A 14,077-nucleotide genomic window follows, 5' to 3' on the forward strand; every position below is an offset into this window, starting at 1 on the left:
AGTGTCATCAAGATTAATGACTTCATCATGGCAAGTTGGACAAATCAATCAGAGTCCTTGATGGCAGTGAGAAAGAAGAGACCCTATTACCCATCCAACCCATCTGTCAGCGTGAGCTCCAGACACTGCTCAGCACTGGCTGGTGGGGTGGACTCCACACCTCACTGCTGCCCTCAGCTCTCAAGATAACCTGCAAAGGCCAGTGTCCCTCCACAATTTTTGGCATCAGATAGTCTTCACAGCTCACTGGGGACATCCCAGCCAGCTCTGCAGAGTCATCACGCCAATGCTGATGAAGAGGTGAGCAATAGTGCTTGTTAAGAGTGCGACCAGCTAAACTGTCCCCACTGTAATTAGACTTTCTAGGAAGCCTCTGCTCAGATTCAGATAGCTCTTGGTGCATCCCTACTTCCCTTTGACTGAAATCAGCCAGAGAAAGCACATTTCTGCAAGCACTTAGAGGGTGCAAGACCTTATGTCAACTGAGCAAGTGTTAATGGAAGCTAAAACAGGGAAGAAATAAAAAAAAAAAAAGCAGACATTGGTAAAACTCCATGCAAGATTAGGCAGGACTTATCTGACCTGCCAACCTGCCAGAGAGATTAAGAAGGAGGCAGGCTATAAAGCAAAATCGATGCATTGTCCCTTCCCCATTCCTCTAATATTCTGCCTCTGATGATGTGAGATTCTCCAGGCAAGAAAAGAACACCCCCACCTACACAGGGCACTGTGTCCTTGAAAGAAAGGAGAGTGTGCAGGTGTATGATTCATTCCTTTGGTTAGGCATAGACTGAAGAACTCTTTTGCTCTTCAAAGCAGCCCACTCCACAGAGAGACATCTGGTAAATCCTACATGAGTTAATCTCCTGCCACAGTCTCAAAAATACACACAAATGAAACCAGGTCCCTCCTGCTGGCAGCTTCTCTGCATGGGAGGAAATAACAAGCCTTGTCCTTGAAAGGTGATTCCTCCACGGGATATGGAATAGAGCTCCCTGTAGGACAGGGACTTGTCCCCATGTTCAGAGGTGATACAATGACTGTGAATGAGCCTTTTAATGATGGACAAAATACATTTGCTTTAGTGTATTGGTACCTGATGGAAATTGCAGAGATCTGGGCCAAAGCAAGAATGCTTGCTGGAGGTGGAAGGTGATCCAAAAAGTTGCTGTCCTTTTGCTCCACCCTCTGCCAGAGACCTTTGAAGAGGCTGGAGCTACACCTTACACTCTCTGTCTGCTCTCAGCTGATCCATGGAGGAATCATTCCCCCAGGGAGTTGGGACACAACCCAAATGCCCAATCTGACACAGTTAATACTCCTAATGGCTCCATGTCACCTCCTTAAAGAAAAATAAAAACAATAATATCACCACACTTTCCAAGTAAAATATCTTGCAGTTAAGTATCAACAGACCTGATCTTGTCACTGCAGAAGTGACAGTAGACCCATAAAGGCACTTCTGTTTCTACCCTCTAGATGCTAACCTCTGGCATGACCTAGCAAAAGATCTTTGCAGATCTAAGCTTTCTCTGCAAGCTTCTTGCTTGTGATTTAACAGGATCCACAGCTAGTCCTATGAGATGTCCCAGGGCAAATTCCCAGGGATTCAACATTTTAACAGATATATCAGGCTAAGACATTTTTCTGCCACTCACATCTCAAACTTGGTACGCTTTGTTAGTAGGATGATGAGAGTCAAACATGTAGAAGGATTTGGTCATTATGCTCTGATATAGACCATCATTTATACACACAACACTTTTTCCACAGAGAGAGAAAAGTGCTTGAATTCAACCACTTCTTGCAGCCCAGCAAGAAAGAGGAATGGGTCTTGTGGGTTGCCTCCGTACAGGTCAGGGTTAAATTGATGGCATTGATGAAATGTAAATGGAAGATATTACATAAAAAAATTGCATAATGTTCCCAGATGTTTTCAATTTTCTGAGTACTTCTAAAAATAAAATGAACTTTTAATACTTAATCAACATAGTTATTCATTCTCTTTTACCCAAGATGAAATTTCCCATGAATTTTTTATGGATGCACATTAGTTATTGCCTTTGGCTTCCTGGTTCAGACACAGTTCTGCCCTCTGTTCCACTGATTGTGCAAATTATCCCCCACTGCATAGACTGGGTACACTTTCAAGTCCTTGAAAGTTCTTCAATTGATTTGGTTTAGCTAGACTTACTTCAGGAGAGGAATATTGGCAAGGAATGCATTAGCTACCTAATGGGAACATAGAACACCCCTTATTACCATCTGATCATAGCCCCATTAACCTCTTACCCCACAGTGGCCCCCATCTCCCCCAGAGTCTGGAACAGCCTGGCAGCATGGGCAGGGTGGGATGTGGCTTATTGTGGATACCTGTCTACTGTGTATTTTTTTTCATATCATCCTGCACTTGTAGATGCTGGTGATAGAGACACGTTGAGCATTGTGAGATGAAGACTTAATCTGATGGTGCTCGGCTGGATTTGTCTTTGCAAGTTCTCTTTTCATCCAGTACCAACAAAAAAAAATCCAGTGCAGGGAGAGGAAACCTTTAGGTGCAGTAAATCAGTGCAATTTTTTTTTACTCTAGACTTAAATGACTCTGTGATTTTTATTCCTATGTTTATTGCATAGCATTCAACAACACATGTCCTTAAAGACGAGAATGTGTTTTCTTGATATATCAGAGATTAAATCCCAGCCAATTTGTGCCCAAGGTTCTAATGGAAATGCACAGGGTGCATCTTGGTGAAGAAATGATTCAAAAGGAAAAGGAGCACAGAGAAAGCTTGAGAATGCTTGCATAATCACTTCCTAAAAGCAAAGTGCTGCAAACAACAGCCAAAGAAAATGACCAGGACGATATTGAACTGTCAGCCAAGGATAACAGAGAGCACACTCAAGTGATATGTCAGATCCATGTAAAAATAAAAGCCTGTAGCTTCCAAATGTTTCTGTGAGTGCTTTAGCTTGTCATGCCACCTCACAGCTCTAAGGAAATTATGAACCATCAGCAGGGAGGGCCTCACGTCAGGGACAGGTGAAAAGCAGGAAAAGATGGGATTGGTATCAATCCAAGCACAGCTACTGCTTGGCCCAGTACCAGCACCAGCCTCTGCTCAGCACAGCCCACACATAAAGCAGAAGATTGCCCAACAGCACTGTGTAGCCACAATTGCAAAGCTGAAAGGCAATAGCCCATTATGTTGTTTTCAGCAGTGCTGCTACACACTCATACAGTGTTTAGCAAAATGCCTTGTGTGTCTTTTTCTGCCAGTGTTGGGAATCCATTTAGAACAAGCCATTGAGCTTTATTTTTATTTGACTTAATTTTTTTTCCAAATGCATTAAGATAAATATGTATATTAGCAGTCACTAGGGCAAACAGAAAATATTCATTTGCATTTACTGCAGGCAGTTAGAACCCTACTACACTTTACCTTTCAGAGAGGAAATTTCTCCTGTGATGAATTAATCTTTATGAGCTAGTTCTTATTTCCTTCATTTCTTTGCAGCTTGGCTTTTTAAAAAAGAAAATGTGTGTTTATTTTTTTTGTTATATGAATTGTATTTTCTGCTAACCACTATTTATAAAAGGGGTGACTGGTCCTCAGCTGAAGTACTCCCACTCAGAAACCTAAAAAGACCAGAATATTTACCTCTGTCATGTACTCAGCCCTAAACATTTCCACAGAATTTTCAGGAGCCCTTGAAGGGGAAACATTTTTATAATGGCCAGTGCCATCACCAGAAGCTATTACATTCTGAAATTAGCAACATGCTTTCTCCAGATTGTTCCATTTGTTCTCCGTTCATGGAAACCACCAAACAAATTGATCTGGTCTGCCATCAAGCTCATTACAAAGGGTCATGGGAAGAACAGGAGAGTGAGCACAGGGTCCAAGAGGCTTTGGTGGGATGTGCAGCTATATTAATACATATTGCCCACATGCTGCAACAACTGCAGTCACCAAACAGCCATTACAGAAGTGCACTGAACCCCATCACCTCCTTCCTTTCTATTATCCTCTGACTATTATCACACAGAGAGTCTTTCAATTTCCAAACGTTATGCTCTTTCACTTTTCTGGCTTTTAAAGGGGCTCCTTTCTTTCCCTATCACCATTCTGCCAGTGCCAAGGCCACCTGGATAAGCTGCAGGGTCCACTGGAGGCAGCACAAGGCCAGGCCATTCTATGATTCTCTGATTCTATGACTCTGAGGACAATTCTATGACTCCATTGGAACAATGCAGGTTGACCCCTTGGAGGGCACTGAGTCAGTAGTGGAAGAGTTATGACTTCCATGCCTTTGCTGCCTATCAGTTGAAAAGCCCATAGTATGAAAAGCCAATTAATTGATATTATTTAAAGACTGCTTTTCAGAGGAGTTCTTTGTTGGAGGGACTGAATCTCAACTCTGTGCTAAATTATGCACAAGAGTTAAGGGAAGTGAGAGTCAGAAATCCACTGGGTAATCATAATCACTGTGCAATTAGGTTTGATATCATAATAGAAGGTTACTCTCCTAGGGGTAATGCAGTGAGGGTGAACTTTAAAAGGCCAGATTTTAAAACTACGAGAAAAATGATTAACAGAAGGCTCAAGGGCATAGTGAAACTCTTTAACAACTTAGAGCAAATTTGTTCCTAGAGTAACTGCTCTGGCAGCCTCAGGAGTTGTACCAAGGGTGAGTTTGGCTAATGTAATCAATCCGGAGGCTATTTAAGAATCTGTTCTTAGAGGGGCAGATGGTGCTTGGACCTTTGAGCTGAAAATAAGAACAGGAAGAATGAAATTTGCACAGCTGAGCAGAGTTTACTGAAAATAAACATTCTTTTAAAAATTAGAAAGGATATCTGACTAAAGAGCAGAACAGAGGGTAGAGTAAATGCAGACAAGCTAGAAAGTAAGGGACATAGATGTACAGGTCTATTAAAAAAAAAAAATCAAAGTATTTCTGATACAGTAGAAGAGAAAAAATTAAACCCCCAACCAGGCATATAATGAGTGAAACTTAGAAAGCGCTGTTGTTATGTGACAGCTTTATTGTACCTAATTAACTCAAATATATGTATCTGCTGGAAGACACCACTCTCCATGGTTACTTGCTGTCAGATATACTAAAGCAGGCATTTCTTCTGCACAGCCCTCTATCTTTGTGGGGAGAGGGGAGACTGAAATTTCAGAGGATGCTGAAGCAGGAATAAAACCATGGCATGAGTTATTTGTATGGATGTAACTAAAGAGATTTCTTGTCTCTGATGCTTTCTCTGGGAAAATAGAGAGTGAATTCAGCAATGACTTACTTTAACACTGTGGGAGGTGAACAGGACCTGAGGAAGGAGTTATATGGCCGCTGGTTTACCAGGGCAGTAAATCACCTGGACTAGGCAGTGCCCAGCCCAGCCTGTAAAGAAAACAAACCACACAATAGTGAACCTGTCAAACAAGGTGCCCCACTCACCTTATGGGGTGAAATTCCCTTCTGAAAACAAAGGAAAGGGTTCAGTGCTGACTCCTATTGTGCAACAACCGCAAGGGAAAACTCACTGGGAGCTACTGCAGGAGCAGTACCCCCCAACGCTTGTGGAAATGCTGCCCATCCAGCCAGTGCTCCCATTGCAGCAACATCAGCACTGCAGAGAAGGATACAGCATCTCTGGGGCAGATTCACACCCCAAAAGTAGTAGAGACACCCTGGCTGGGACAGGATTCCCCCATGATCCCCCATCCCTTGAAACAACCACCATCCAGCTGGTGCCACACAGGACATGAGTACAAGGATCTCAGCATGGACAAAACCAAAAAGTTTATTTACTTTTTTTTTTTTTAAGTTTCCCAAAATGTCACCATTCTCTTCTTTCATGCTTATGCAGCCTTAAGCACAACAGGCCCTCGACCTCAGCTGTAGCCTCTAATGTCACCATAATGAAGGCAAATGAATGACGATAGGAAGAAAATACACTTCAGTCACCGTAAGGAAATATTGTTACTTCAAAGCAATTCTTCATCTGAAAAGTTAATAAAATAGTACATAAAGGTGCCCTGGTAGATATAATTTACTTCGCTTTTCAAAATGCTTTTGATAAGGTCCCTTATAAAAGAATATTAATGGTAATGAGAACGATCTTACATTTATGGTGGTACCTCTCATTCAGATGAATCCAAAAGTGCTCTACAAAGTTTTTATTAACTGATTGTACAAATCAGGAGTCATATATGTCCTCAAAGTGTTGCTAGATCTGGGAGAAGGCATGACAGCTATTTAATTGCCTAGTATGCTGCTGTTCAATATTTTAGGGTAGGGTGTAAAAGCAAAAGCTACAACTATGTGCAATTAGATTAAATTTAGGCAGGTAAAAGCTACTTTCCAAAGCCGAGATTTGGTTGACAACCAAGCTCATCTTGTCTCTCTGCCCTCACCCAAATGTTAAGGGATGCCTTAGGCTGAACAGACAAATGGCTCAGCTGGAAAAAGGCATCTTTTTCAGATTGCTCCCAAACAGGCAGACAGTGGCCATTTCAGGTTGCTCCTCAATATACAGTGGGATGTTTATGGGCACCTATACTTGGATATCTGACTCCAGAGAAGCACCACCTTCAAATTTTCCATAGGTTTTTTATCTATGTCCTTCAGCTTCATAAGGCAGCTGCCAATTCTGACAGCCACCAGCAGAGCATCTTCAGCTCTCATTAGTCTTTGGGAAGCAATCTCTGCTTCATTTCTGCAGTCAGTTTTGCTTTGAGGTGCATATCTGAAGCACTACTAATCCAGACCATTATAATCTTGAATACAGTTTCAGTCATAAGCATATTCTGTTTAGAGAGTATCAGAATACTTAATTTAAAGGCATAAAATGTCTCGTTTAATTGCCTGAAATCAAAGGTTTCATATTTTAATTAAGCTTTTAAGAGGACTTATTTCATTGCTCTGATTTTTTTTCTCCTCGCAGATATGAAGGTCATTAAAGAATATTTTTACTGATTAAGCAATAGTAAGAATAATTTTACCAAATGTTTTGTACAGTGTGGGTACTACCCCAGACCTGAACTTCCTACACTATCAGTGATCAGTAGACGAACACCACTCATTTATTGCGCCTGGCTCAGTGAAAAGGTTGCCCGAACTTCCAAGTCCTTTATTTCTTGTTGCTTGCAAAAAAAGAAGATGCCAGGAATGCTGAATTATAGCTTCTCCCTAGACATGAATTCCTCCATGGTTAGGCTGCTTTGGTAGCTTTTCTACTCTCTCTTAAATGAGCAGCCTAAAACCAGATACATGACCAGGGTAAAATGAAAACCAGGAGCTCACAGATGGGGGTTGAAGAGGACCTTGAAGGTACTAAGATGTCCTAGTTGTGTAGGCAGAAAGATTTCAGCTCAGCTGTAATACCCTTGGGCACACCTTTGAAATGCTCCATCCAGCCTCTGCCCGAGGCAGCACGCATCTCATGTTTATCACCATCCTGCTGTACTTTTTTGCAGAGCTAAACAAAGGACAGGGTCCCTTCCTCGAGTATGACAGCTTGTCAGACTTTGCAGTACAATCCATATTTCATATCAAGAGTCCCCCTCAAATTCAAGTTATATAAATTATATATTGCTAGGTAAACATGACCTTCCTCTGCCAATTCTTTCAGGCCAGAGACAGAAGCCAAAACAAGAAAAATTTTGTGAGAACAGACATCCAGGGCCAAGCTGTCAAAAACCTCCAACAAGGAACTGAATTGTCGAGAGAGGTCCTCATTTCACAGGGTGCTTGATTCCTGCCTCAGTGCTCCCCTGTTCAAATTGCTGATGGATTTTTGCCCAGAATGATTCCATGTCTTTACATTGCAGCCTTTTATTTCCTACATGACTCTTCTCAGAGGTTATGAAGGTCTCATTTTTAGTACAATCCTTTGGGAAAAAGAGAGAAGAACAATTCTTATGTGAAAACGTGGCCCCACAGTCTGCCCCACAGTGCAGCAGGAGCCTCCCCAGCCCCCCTGCAGTACATTCACATTCCAGTGGAGAAACTGTCTCAGCCTCTACTTCCCACAGGCTCTGGAAAGCAAAACCCTTACTGTTAGGCAGTTTAATTTCAACTGTGAATAAGCATTCATGTACTTGTGGCCTATTCAAGGAGGCTCTTTAGGCAAAATAATGGCTTAAAACTTCTTTCTGCTGCCAGGGTGACATAAAGAGGCCTCAGCACACCCCAAGGCTGCTGTATATGCAGCACAGTAATTTAAACTGCTGTCTCCTGCAAGGCTCATTGCGTGTGGTGCACACCTGGCCTCTCTAACCTGATCAACATTTAATGCTTTGTGTCTTTACAATGGGTTTTAGTCCCCTCAGTAAAGACATTCTTAATGCAGTGTGCCTGCAAGAGGCTCTCAAATGCCTTGGAAATAAGGGACAGGGAGTTTCCCAAGCACATACAAAGCTAGCCACTGTCCTACACCTTCTGGATGTTCCCATGCCGGGAAGACAGAGTTGCAGGCTGCTGGAAATGGGGAAATAAGAAAGGAAGAGATGGGTGATAAGTCCCCTACCCCCCTACACTGATGCAAGGCACATTGACACCTCAGGTTTCAAGGTGCAGATCTGATCTCAAACACTCACTTTTTGAAGCCAGTGGCACCGCAGTCAGCAAGGGAACCTTTTTCTTGGGTACACAGTTGCTTGAACATTGTTAGCCAGGTGCTGATTGCTACTGGCATTTGTCTTTCAGCAGCTGTCACAGCAGGCTCCTAGGGATGTGTGGGAAATGCCTTGCAATTATGTGCTTTATGATGCACCCCAGAGAAACATTTGGCCATATGTGTTTGCACAAGGGCACACATCCCATGTGCAAGAGGGTCCATGCTGGGTGCTATCAACATAACAAAATTGCTCTCCCTCTCTGACCTGTCTCTGATGCACCTGACAGCTCTCTTACACTGGTGGAAATGCCTGTCTTCTGCAAGATACTTATCTGTCTGATTTTCCCATGATTTGCATCTTGCTGCCTCCTGCCTTGGGTTATTCCTCCAGCCAGCTGAATCTCCCTTTCCTAGGGGCTGTATCTCAGCTCTTCTCTGAGTTTCTGAGCGGACAGGGACTGGGTTTCCTGCCCACGTTCTGTACCTGTGACTGACTCCCAGACACTGAGCACAAATGTGTTAGATGCAGTGTTAAATCACTTGCTGTTCTGGAAACTCACTCTGCTCTGGAGTCTGGGGGACAGCCTTCAGGGAAGAGTTCATTTATTTTTGTCACTGTGTCCTCCTTTTCAGGGACCATCATCAAAAGGGCTGTGGGGAGAAAAGCTTTCACTATTCCCTGAGAAAAATATTTGTAGATAAAAAACAATTTTTCTTCCCATTAGACTTTTTGGGTTTTGTTGTTTGTTTGTTTGTTTGTTTTAATTCAGGTGGACCCATGTCCACTAGGGGTTTAAAATCTTTTTCAGATTTTGCCCTTGATGATAGATGAAAATCCCTTCTGAGCTGTTACCAAACCTGTCCCAGCAGGGTTGACAGAAAGACCAACAGGACAAGAGCTAACACCATTCCCTCTACCCATGTGCTTTCACCACTTATGCCTAATCTTTAGGCTCTTTCTTCCACAAGCCTGTTTGAATGCTTGAACCCCTAAATGTGTTAATGTACAGTAAAACATTCTCTTTTCTTTTAGTTTTTATCATCCCAGGGGAAAGCAAAGCAAGATCTGACTGTGTCACAAGAACTGCTAAATTCCTAGACTCCCCACAGAAGCCTGGCTCTTGCTGGACCAGTAGTATGGCCTGCAATGGTCCTGCAGTAAAGCCTGATGGATGGAAAGTGAGAGTCAATAGAGTTCAGTCTTCTCATGAAAGCCAAACAAAACACTTCCCCACTTTCAGTATGCTTTGGTATTCTCTCTACATTAACCTAAGCTAATTTCTTTTTTTAGGTGTGGTTTTTTTTTTGCTCCCTTTGAAGGTCCTAGAAGGATCTCCTGTGGCTTTCACCAAGTGAATCAGAAAGTCACACTATGGGACCTGGATGGTTTCTAGGAGCCTCCCAATTAAAATGGCAAGCAGCTCCACAGTACTGTAACAGACAAATCGGACTGGTGCATACAAAGCTTCTAGTTTTGGGAACCAAAAGTACAGATGTTTAAGCTTTAAAATCTTCCCAGCTTTCCACCCACCCTCCCAAACAGCTGGAGTTAAGTGGTATATGCTTTATTGTACAAGAAAAACAGGGACATTGTTTCACTTCTGAAGTCTCCTTACAGACTTAGGCAACAATTGTTACTCATTTTAGGAGCTTTATAGCAGCTCAAGTCCTGGAGAATAACAACGTTTAACTGATCTTAGTGATACAACATTATTTGTAGGGCTAATTTCACAGCCGTTGTTTTTTTCCTCAGGACAACGGAGGTAATTTTCCTAAAATTACATTGTTTCCTAAAACAGCTCTATTCAGCACATACATCTACCTTCTGGCAGCATAGTTTAATTTGCATTTAAATAATTTCCTGTTATAGTTGGAAAAGTAATTATACATAACACTAAACAATTTTCAAGGTTCAGCATTTAATTGGTCCATGATCAAATCTCTCTCCCAGGCTCTGAAACAACTTTCCCAAACTGTAAAACTCCTAAATACCACAGCCTTGCTTCTTTTCTTAAGGTTCCTCCATTTGCTCATTCATCTGTGGTGAATTCAGGTTGGTAGAAAACCACGCTGGTTTTACCATCCTTAGCTTCTTTCTCTTCAGGGTTGTATCATTTTGATTTGCTGATTTTCTCCTGGTAGAAGAGTTCAACTCTGTCTGCCATCTGAGCAGCAGATCTTACGGAGATTCCATGCTCATGACACTAAAAACACCACAGTGCACCAACCCTTAATAGCAGTTACAGATGTCAAATCATGGCCTAATTCTGATATTTTTATCACAGATGATGCAGGGAATTAATGTAGTTTGAGCCAAGACAATAGCAGGACATCCATTTTTTATCCAGACTGTACTGAACCTTAGATTTTTGTTTGGTACTAGAGGCCATTTGTCACACATAGATCCATATATACTTGTTCCTCACTTTTGCAGACTTTTTAATCAGGTTAATTATACAGCCAAAAAAACAATTCTCTGGAGGTGTAGATCACTCTTAGAAATACTTTGCATCCTATTAAAAGATAGTATCCCTAACAGCTGTTTAACGTGCCACAGCCTTTTTCCCTTAGAGAGATAATGCCTATAGAATATGAGCTATATTATTCAGCGCTCTGATTATCTGCTCATGAGCCATGTGAAGAGAAATACAGTCCCCTACACTAAAAGTGCCGACTCCAAAGCATCAAGCCATTAACTGTAGAAAAAGTCTGATGCAAAAGAGAGAATGATGCATCAGAGGAGCCATCATATGGCCCATAAAGTCAATATTGAAGCCATGAAATTCAGACATGAGTGCAGCTTTCCTCAAGGTTTAGGATCATCCTTGACTTAACCTGTTAGCCAAGTCCCTTTCTACCATTAAAAGTGATTCAACCACTCATATTATTCAAGACTGAAATCACTAATAGCATGCCATGGATCTGCCTTATAATCATCTCTTATTTGGTGCTTGAGGAACCCTCTGTGCAGGTAAGGAGCACTAAGGATTTTAGTGCCCAAAATATCTGTCTAAAAGAGGTAGTGCACTGTGCATTTAGTGCTGACAAATCACAAGTTTTGTGAGGCTCTACACTGAGCCTAAAATGATATTGAAGAGGATCACTTTGCACCAACCCTCCAGTATCATATACCAGATTTTATCAGGGAGACGATACCAAGTCAATAAGTGGATTTTCAGATAAAACTTCCACAGCTAGTCAGACTTGAAGGTGAGTGATGGTGATAACCCCTGTTATGGTGATAACCCCTGTTATTTTCACTTGCCATCATGTTTTTATTTTGTTCTCAAGCTTGCAGCCATTTCACAGATGCCTGCAGCAAATCACTCTGGGATGACTCCTCATCTGGATAATGATGGCAGTTTAAGGGGCCCCACTGCCAGCTTATGAAAATGATAAAGAATCAGTTTTCACTGAGATCTTAACTAAAGCAACCTGGTCTAGTGGAAGGTGTACTGGCCCATGGCAGGGGGGTTGGAACAAGATGATCTCTAAGGTCCCTTCCAACCAAAACCATTCTAAGGTTCTCTGAAGGTAGATACAAACGAACAGATCAGTGCGTTCAAGAGCACACGTGATCTGTCAGCCTAGGGAGATTGTCAATAAAACAACTCCAGAAGACAATTTAAAGGCAAAGGATCTGTACTGGGGTAAGAGCTAGGAAGCATTAGATCTACAGCCAAAAGACTAAACAGCTTGCTAACCCACACTCAGAACTCATGGAAGGTATTGCTACAACAGTGTCTGGGTATGATGTTCCCCTCAAGTTTTTCTGTCCTACTGATTTTGACTTGGATCATAAAGAAAAATTGTCTGAGAAGAAAAGTGTTTTGACACCTTTCTCACACCTGAGTCTGTAGCAACAGATGTTTTGCCCCTTTCCCCACCAGAACCAGCACACTCATAATCATGTAACTCTTTGCAAAATGACTGCGAAGTTCCTTGACGACTTTTTTGGTTTTTTGCCCTTTGCTAACTTAAAAGGTAAAACCTGTGGAAAACAACAACATGAACAACCATATGAGAAAAAAGGCACTGCCTGGTACTAGAGATAGGCCTGTTTGTAAGAATAGCTGCATCACAACAGGTGTCAGCTCTGTAACGGTGCTGCACAAAGCTTCCAAGCAGCAGTCAGAGAATGATGATAATAAAAAGAGAGGAAAGGAGTTGTTTTGAGATAGAAATTGCTATAAAATGGAGAATATTTTGTAATTTTGATTTAATTTAATGTAATATTTCTGTGAATATATATATTAAAAAATCTTTTTCTCTTTTTGTGCAATATAAAGAACAGTAACCCAAAGCCTTAGTGAGCTGACCACTGTATAAAATCAATCAAATGTCTCAATTTCCATTATTACAGCAATTTATCTTCATTGTATCTCTCCATGTCCTCTCAGTACTCTCCAGTTAAGGAGCTGATAGCTATTTCTGTCAGAACCTGTTTTCTCTCCACCGAAAGAGGTGGCCAATCCTCTAAAAAAGTAGACAATTCCCAACACTTGGAGGTAAGTCATGGGCATCCTACAGACTTTCTGTCTAACTTCTAATAAGCCACTTCATCGTAATCATGTTTCCTAATTTGAAAAAATACGAGAAAAATGTCTCTTTTTTTGTCTAAAGACTAGAAAGTCTTTAGGAGAAGACTGATGTTTAATTATATTTTTACACAGTATTTAGATTTCATATACTCCCATTTCTTGCCCCTGATTCCTTTGCCTACTTCCATACTATGAAATATTCCTATTAACAGCCTTGTGCTACCATTGCTTTATTTCTGGTTGTGGTTTTGTTCTATAAACTACTTTAATTAATAAAGGTAATTACTTTGATTTCTTCTTTTTTCCCTGTTCTCACAGAGCTCTAAAATTAAGCATGTATTTAGTGCTTTTCTATAGGAATGGCTGGACTCCAGCACTCCTTTGGTCTTTTCACCAACTGCAGAAGAATTATACTGGTGTGAGTCTGACCTGATGTTTTACGGAGTTTTAATTTTTTTACTATACCCTTTGTGAAAGCAGTGAACATACACATACTTCCAAACAGTTCTGGCCCTTGCAGGATTGATGGAAAGAAGGTTAATAACATATCTGAGAAAAACAAATAGTTGGATGGATAGCACACCTTGATTAATATCTGCTGCAGTGCCAGCAGTGCTGGGGGAACTTACACGTCGTAATTCTGTTATAACTGGAGATGTGTTGCCAATGGAAAGAGAAAGGAGATTATCACACTGCTGTGTCTGGCAGCTCAGTGTAATGCACAGATACAGGTTAATGTCTCCCCTCTGCTCTTGTTTTCAGGGACGGTGAAAGATCTGGACGAGAAAGCTGCAGAGCTCTTGAAGCTCAAGACGTGCACTACATTTGAATGTGCGCTGCCAGAAAATCCCTTCTAGGATGTGTCTGAAGAGGGGATGAGGGCGGATTAAAGGCAGGACAATAAGTT

The 14,077-nt window shown here is 41.6% G+C and overlaps 2 long non-coding RNA genes across 2 annotated transcripts; one reads left to right on the forward strand and one right to left on the reverse strand.

Annotated features, from left to right (window-relative positions):
• Positions 1-945: 945 nt before the first annotated feature.
• Positions 946-4,190, reverse strand: LOC135418459 (uncharacterized). Its single transcript, XR_010432454.1, has 3 exons — positions 4,069-4,190; positions 3,441-3,520; positions 946-1,342 (listed from the first exon to the last, which is right to left on the reverse strand). It is a non-coding gene; the product is annotated as an uncharacterized LOC135418459 (long non-coding RNA).
• A 91-nt stretch (positions 4,191-4,281) lies between these two features.
• Positions 4,282-9,872, forward strand: LOC135418460 (uncharacterized). Its single transcript, XR_010432455.1, has 4 exons — positions 4,282-4,451; positions 5,879-5,977; positions 7,643-7,757; positions 9,663-9,872. It is a non-coding gene; the product is annotated as an uncharacterized LOC135418460 (long non-coding RNA).
• Positions 9,873-14,077: the final 4,205 nt, after the last annotated feature.

The sequence above is a fragment of the Pseudopipra pipra genome, chromosome 8, assembly GCF_036250125.1.
Source record: "Pseudopipra pipra isolate bDixPip1 chromosome 8, bDixPip1.hap1, whole genome shotgun sequence".
Taxonomy (NCBI): Eukaryota; Metazoa; Chordata; class Aves; order Passeriformes; family Pipridae; genus Pseudopipra; species Pseudopipra pipra.